The following is an 8,221-nucleotide window of genomic DNA, read 5'->3' as shown; positions in this document are numbered from 1 at the left end:
ACATACCAACACATCAAGATGTATGTATACATGCATACTATTTTGTTATTTTCTTTCTCCGTTTTTTTTTGCTTTTGAGTAAAACTGAATGTGTGTGGCTATGTGCCCACATAACCCCTACCCATATACATAAAATGGCTAACAAATGCTTGGGGATAGGTGGGAGTATGGACGCCAACTTAATGGCCTGCCATGAAGTACGACATGCGATGGCAAAAAAAAAGCTATGAAAAGCAAAAAAATTGCTGCCTCAATTAGTTCCATTGTCCTCCTTATAATGTTAAGTGAGGGGCAAAAAATGTGTGTATAAAGGAGGCATTCCCTTGATGAAGATACACTGTGGATAAAAATGTGTAAGGGTGTGCAATAATTGAAATCTTCATATTTTCTTTTAATTATTTAAGTATAACTTAGGCAAAAAAAGAGAAAATGCACATCAAAAAAACTCATATTTATTTAATTCCAATTATAACTCTATGTCTTATTGCGAAACATATTCTTTTGAGAAATAACCGTAACATAAAATTTAAATTCTTAATTAACATTATGACATATTTCGAGTAAAGAGCAATTTCCTAAATATTATGAATATTTTCGCCATCAATTAATTTCAATTTATTATGTATAAATCACATAATCGACAAAATAAGAAGTAAAAACAAATAAAATAATATATGGAGAAACAAGAGAAAATATAAATAAATAAAATCTGGTATTACAATATAACAACAATTAAATTTAACAAGAACAAAATATAATAGTGGTCATCATTTTATTATTTACGGCAGATAACAAACAAGGCAAAAATATCAAAGAAAAAAGGAGTTGAGAGAATTTTTAATGGTCGGAAAATTCTATTAATTTTTTATTGAGACTATCAATTATTTATTTTAATAATATTTATTTATTTATAATTATTTTACCTTTAGATAAAATAATTTTGTTGTAATTGTTAAGAGTTTATGTTTTTGTTATAAATTGTCTTATTATAACACCAAAAAAAAATTCTGATTCAATCACGAAATTAATTGATACAATTAATTTTTTATTTAAAATGTCCTTAATCACGAAAATGGTAGTATCAATCACATAAAAAACTACTTGATTAAAAAAATTACTTGAATCCATTAGCAAATTGCAATTAATTTTTTATTTGACTCAATTAAAAATTTAATTGATGCTAATTGCAAAACACAATATTTTTTAATTAAGAATATAACTATTTTCAATTACTTTCTTAACTGACTTACGGCCATTTTCATGTAGCTCCGCTTGGCTTTAACTTTCAGTTAACAGAAAGTAAATTGCAAATATCTTCTGTCCGGTTAACTTTAATTGGAAAATGTTTGGTAAATGGAATAAAGGGTGGTTAAATTGTAAGGACCGATGTTGAATGCGAACCACACCTAAACGCCAAGTTTTTTCCGAATTTTATTTGACATTTCTCTATTTCAGACTTAATCAATTTGAACCATGGACGTCGTTAATGGGCAGAATGGTTCCAAGAAATGGCAACAGTGGATGACCAATTTTCGAAGAAAATCATCTTCAGTGATGAGGCACATTTTCACCTCAGTGGATTCGTCAATAAACAGAATTGCCGCAATTGGGCGAATGAGAATCCAAGAGTGATTGTCGAAAAACCAATGCACCCACAAAGAGTGACTGTGTGGTGCGGTTTATGGGCTGGCGGCATCATCGGGCCGTATTTTTTCCAAAATGAGGCCGGTCAGGCACTTACTGTGAATGGTGTTCCCTATCGTGAGATGATAACGAATTGGAAGATATGGATGCACAGAAAAAAAAATCACGAAATTTCTCCAATTAAAATCTTAATTGAGTTTTAATAAATATTCAATTAAAAATTTAATTGATTCAACAAATTTTTTAATTGAAATAAAACATCAATCACACAAATTAGTAGTATCAATTAATTTTTTAATTGGATCAATTAATTATTTAATTGACTGTCAATTAATTTTTTAATTGATACTATCATTTCTGTGATTGAAGACATTTCAATTAAAAAATTAATTGGATCAATTAATTTCGTGATTGAATCAAAAAATTATTTTTTTGTGTGTGGACGATATGTGGTTTCAGCAGGACGGTGCCACTTGCCACACAGCTAACGAAACAAAGGCTCTTTTGCGCAACAAATTCAATGGCCGTGTTATCTCACGTAATGGCGATGTCAATTGGCCGCCAAGATCATGTGATTTGACACCGTTGGACTTTTTTCCTTGGGGTTATTTGAAAGAAAATGTGTACGTCGATAAGCCAGCAACAATTCAAGAGTTAAAGGATGAGATAATTCGGCACATTAACGGCATAGAACCTCCATTATGCCACAGCGTCATCGAAAATTTGGACAATCGGATGAAGGTGTGCCACCGAGGTTGCGGCGCCCATTTGGCCGATATTTTGTTCTACACATAATTGAGTAATACCAATATATCATAATAAAATAAAATTACAATAATTTCCTAAATAGTTTGTATTTTATTCAAAATCAACATCGGTCCTTGAAATTTTAACCACCATTTACATAGACAAAATGACAGCTATGACCATAATACGATTTAAAAGTTCGTTAGTTAACGGAACACTAAAGGAACTTTATGAAAATGGGGGTTAGTGTTTTTACACAGAAAAAAATACTTTTTGTCTTCAAACACAAAATTAATTGAACCAATTAATTTTTAATTAAAATGTCGTCAATCACAGAAAAGATTGAAGATCACCAAAGTCTATTTAAAAATTAAGTGCTCCAATTAAATTTTTAATTGAATATTTTTTTTTAATTGGAAAAATGTTGGTGATATTTTTTCTTTGTACTTTGAGTTAAGTTAATTTTATCAATTAATTTATTAATTGAAAAAAATTTCAACTTCAGTCAACTTTTTAATTGGAATTATTTTGGTGATATTTTTTCGGTGAATTATAGTTGGATTTATTTCTATATTTTTAGACAAAATTTTATGAAACAAATTACTTCTCAAACGAAATTTTCAATTCTATTTTTAATTGTAAATATTTTTTATATAATTAAAATGTTAATTGGGACACTCAATATTTTAATTAAAAGTGTAAAAAATTTTCAATTAATTTCTTAACTGACTTTATTTTTTAATTTGATTAAAAAGCTTGTTTTAAACTTCAATCTATTGGTTTAATTGAAAATATTTTGGTGATAGGGTTTCTGATTTAAAAATTATTTAATTTAAAATAAAATTTTTTTAAATTTACTGTAAATGATAACACAAAATTCTTAGCCACCGCTAATATACTTGGTATTCCCTAATATGACATTCCTACACTGATAACTATTGAGATAATATAAAATATTTACAAATAGAAAAAAAATTCTGACCTAAATATATTTCATGAATGTTTTTTTTTTCTAGTTGTTCGACCTTGTTGTTTAAAACCTTCTATATTTTTAAATAATCAAACTTGGGGTCAAAGTTATATTCGGTACCTTAATCTCTTCCGGATATCCTATAGGTATACACGAGAGCCACCGTTGTGCAATGGTTAGCATGCCCGCCTTGCATACACAAGGTCGTGGGTTCGATTCCTACGACCGAACACCAAGAAGTTTTTAAGCGGTTGATTACCCACCTCAGTAATGCTGGTGACATTTCTGAGGGTTTCAAAGCTTCTCTAAGTGGATTATACACGTATAATCTGAGATATATACTGAAAAAAATGGCCTTATCCAAAGATTATTCTCACATCGTTATGCAGAGGTAAAATAATTTAAAAAAAAATATTTCTGTTTTAGGGTAATTTTCGGGTTCTCAGCATTCAAGTCATATGGTTTAAAAGTAAGACAAATTGTGTTTACTGTAAAACAACGTTTATGGCTTGAAAACCATTTCCAAAATAACTGAAATAATCTTCTGATGAAATAAACAACATTTTCAATAAATGTTTGTTATAATAATAAATAGACCAATTTTCTAATTTTAGTGTATAAAATCTTTATTTAAAGTCATATATAAAAAGTCTGTAAAATTGACTAAAGAATAATTTTGAAATAAATAACTTTTCTGAATTCCTTTTGGTTATATTAGCACCCTTTCTCTTCATAGAATTCCCATTTTTCTTCGGGGTTCTTTAATACCAACAGCGTTACTGAAAACCGTTTTGATTTTCTATCGATTGTGATAGACATATTAGTGAAAGTCTATTTAACACGATCCAATATACGTTGTGCTAGCTATCGAAAGAGGGATTATAAAAATATATCATACTTGGAAAACAATATTTGCACAAAAAAATTTTAACACTCCTTCAAAAAAAATATTCTAATGATATTTTTCAAAGTTTTTTGTCAAAAAAAAAACTGATTATAGAATTAGAATTATAAAAAAAAAATTTTTTTACATTTAGGAAATCGTAACAGCTGTAAAACAACTTATTTTATCTTTGGATAACATAATAAATGTTATAAAGAAAATATTTTAACATTTATTCCTATATGAGCTAATAAAAAAATTAGAATTGCCACAATATATAAAATTCAAATCTTCTGCATTTTCGAAATTTTTATTTATGCACAATAGCCTAATGATGATATGCAAAATTAGACAATTTCTATATAACATATGCTCATTTCGAATATTTAATATCAAATTTAATTACATAATATCCTAACTATATTCCAATCTGGATATATTGAGAAAGCCTAAAGAAGAATATTTCAAAAGGAAATTAAAGTCCTCGGGCAATGTAAACATGAATATGGAAATGTGAGTGGCTCAGTGTAGTGGGTCTTGTGTGTCACATTCGTTTTGCATGCAACTGAAAATATTCAGATACATACACACTTTTATGTAGGAACTTTTCAATATATGTACGTACATACAAGCATATCCTACATTTTGGGGAGGGGGTGGTGTACGAAGGGTACAGGCAATTTGGAAACTACTTGAGAGCAGAATCAGAGTGCTGAACAATTTGTCGTAGACTGTTGTAGATTCGGGTAAAGATATGCTTTTGGCACATTGGTCTGACTGATCGGCAAACTGGCTGGCAGACAGACAGACAGCCAAAATGTCTATTTGAATGACGGGTGAACAGAACAGCACGCCACACACGATTCACTAACAACACTTTGAATGTGTATAGAGCCCCCCAAACCCCCCTCCCGACATCACCTTCTCTCATACACAGCAAATGGATCTGATGATGGCCAGACTTTTTCGGGTTTTCGTAATTTCATTGTTGTTGTTGTTCTTTTACTTTACTCTCAATGTTTAGTTGGAAAGTTGTTGAACCGCTCGCTCATTCAATCACCATCTCGCATGGGCTCCCTAATTTGTGAGTAACTGTGAGTGTTTGTTTTTATTAGGCGTACGCGTGTTTGTGTTTCAATCGTGGGGGAGTGGTTTAGGTTGAATAGATATTCGCATCCTCACTAAAGGCAAGAAAAAAAAAACAACAAAGAAATATGTACGTACGTATTCGCAACCATACACACCGAGCATAATAAATGTTTGTATTTTTATTTTGCTTACAGCAATAACAACAACATCAATAGCAACAACAATATCCAAAGCTACCGTTTTTAAGGTTAGTTGTTAGTGTTCTCATTCCCCATGCTGGTCATTAAATATAACGAAGACAACTCTATCTGTCTCTATCTGTCTTCTGAGGTAGAAGAACTTGACGATTTCGGTGCTCACATATATCTCACTCTCACACTGGGTTAGTTCTCTTCACTCTCATTCATCATATATGTAGGTGAGTTTGGGGAATGGCCTCACATCGATGGTTAATGGTTTAGATGGCTGTGTTGTTTACATTTGGTTAACCTACCACCACCCTACTAACACCACATCACATACACCTCTTGTAAACTCGTTGTAGCTCGTTAAAACGATGACTACGAATAACAAGAGTCACAACAAAACGACTGGCTACTACCACCACTACGACGAGGACGGTGATGATGATGAAAAATGTATGAGAGCTGTTAGCCAGAACCAACCACCACTAACACCGCACCAATACCGTGCCAATGTGTATCGGTGTGTCTTTTGCTGCTTTTACGTTTCGTGTTTGTGGCAAAAGGTGTTTTGTCCATAGAACTACGTTCAGTTTCAAAGTAACGTTCGTTCGAATTCGTACTGTGTCTCTTGTGAAATCTGTGTCTGTGGTGTATTTGTCGTCATCATCCGCTGGCCGTTTGTTTATTACTTGTCTTTTGAGCAGTCAGTATTCATACCGTCGCCGCCGCTCACGTTTTCCGCCGCCGTCGCTGCATGCATTCGTTCGCTTTGGCATTCATTTAATTAAATCAAAACTAAGAAAATTGACAAAAAAAATAGAAGAAATAAACAAACAAAAAGAAGTTCTATGGTTTACTTTGATTTTTAATTACATTTCAAACTTGGCTAAAGCGCTCTAATCACAACAAATAAGCCAAGCCAACAAGCAATCGTAAAGTGGGAACCCCCCACATCTAGGAAAACAGTGCAAGAAAAACAAATAAACAACAAATTTACAACGTACCCCCAGCAGCAGAGTGAGGTGCCAAGCTTAGTAGTTCTTACGCCCAAGTTAAGTCAAGCCAGTGTGTACATTTTGTTCGCTTTGACTTGTAAAAATAATTCAAAACCTAAAAAATAAATAGAGGAATAAGAAAAATTGAAATACAATTTAACAAAAATCCAAAACGGAATACACTACGGAAACCCTATAACAACCAACACACGCTATCGCAAAAGAAAACAACAAAAATCAATACATTTTTCTTGTCCAGTTCTCTAAACAAAGTGATTGTCGAGGACTGACTTATCTGAGTGCAAGGAAATTTCAAATTTCCTTAAAAGTTAACCGCAAAACAATATTAATTAGAATATTGTAAAATAAACAAAAACCAAATTGATTCAAAGAATTAACCAAGAAAAGGAGAGTTTGTGTCGTGAACCTTTACACCTACCGAATTTTGGAATACATTCATTAACACGTGCTGTAACCTTGAAAAGCATCATTTTCGTGCTTTAAGTGTCATCGGTAAGTTTGATTTTTTTAAGGAATTTGCTAAGAATTACTTATCAAATGGTTTGGATTTATTGTCAAAGCTAGTTTCAAATTAGTAAGTCTCGCAATCTCAGGAGTTGTTCAAATGCCGTCGCTAAAATTTTGTTTTGAATTTCTTTGCTTGTCCCATTGACAATAATTAATTGTCGTTCCGTGTACAGTACAGTTGGATTTACTTTATTGTATACAAAACTAGTTACACTAAAAAAATCGTGGTAAATCCTAGATTTTGTTTCAAGAAAGGTACCGTTGGCTAAAAATCTTTAAATATAAAATACCAATACGGCAAAATGTTAATAACATTTTATGTTATTCTTGCATACAAAGGGCCGCGGATCCACTACGACCCTTAACTAACATCCAAATTGCAAACAGATCGGCATCAATATGCCCTAGAAGTAAAATCAGGAAATATAGAATATATGGCAAATAATACACTGATAGAAAATGTTTCGTTATATTAACGAAATGTTTCATTAAAAGTGAGCCAATGAAACAAATTCGTTAATACAATGAAATTTTTCGTTATTATTACGAATTTTCTGTTAATCAACGTAACGTGTCGTACTATTAACGATTTATTTCATTGTGTTAATGAAAAATTGTCATTATATCAATGCAAAATTTTCGTTAGCTCAATTTTAATGAAATTTTTTTTGTCTGTAGACCGATATAAAGCATGTTCATTATATCTTCTATAGATCTGGATACTTTCTTAACTTCAAGCAAATCAGACGAATATTGATGATCAAGAAGCAAATTAAAAAGATCACTCAATATAAAAGAGGTTTCTTTAGAGGTCTACAACATCATCAAATTCCCAACTATAGAAAGATGCAACTTCTTTAAGCTCAACACTAATAGAAAAAGTTTCGTTATATTAACGAAATATGTCATTAAAAGTAAGCCAATGGAACAAATTCGTTAATACAACGAAATTTTTCATTATTATTAGGAATATTTTAATTGTATTAATGAAATTTTTTCATTGAAGAAATAAAATAGTAACACCGGTCCACATTTAGACTATCTAAAAAATTAATCAAAATATATTTGGAGAATCAGTCTATATTGGGGACTATATTGCCTGGTAGTCTTTCGGAACTATGAATAAAGCATTTCGGATTATAACTAAGCCCTCAAGTAGTCAAGTCGGTACAGCCCATTC

General features: G+C 31.3%; 1 protein-coding gene across 2 annotated transcripts in view; it reads left to right on the top strand.

The window, feature by feature from the left end:
• Positions 1-6,110: 6,110 nt before the first annotated feature.
• Positions 6,111-8,221, top strand: part of oc (homeobox protein OTX2) — a 44,653-nt gene continuing 42,542 nt past the window's right edge. Inside the window, exon 1 of one of the 2 annotated variants that reach the window (XM_075298246.1) lies at positions 6,111-7,026. The gene's annotated coding sequence lies outside the window, so the exon portion shown is untranslated. The remainder of the gene's footprint in view (positions 7,027-8,221) is intronic. The other variant, XM_075298244.1, reaches the window with a different exon arrangement.

Source organism: Haematobia irritans, chromosome 3 (genome assembly GCF_050003625.1).
Source record: "Haematobia irritans isolate KBUSLIRL chromosome 3, ASM5000362v1, whole genome shotgun sequence".
In the NCBI taxonomy this organism is placed as follows: Eukaryota; Metazoa; Arthropoda; class Insecta; order Diptera; family Muscidae; genus Haematobia; species Haematobia irritans.
This window is presented reverse-complemented; position numbering and strand designations above follow the sequence as displayed.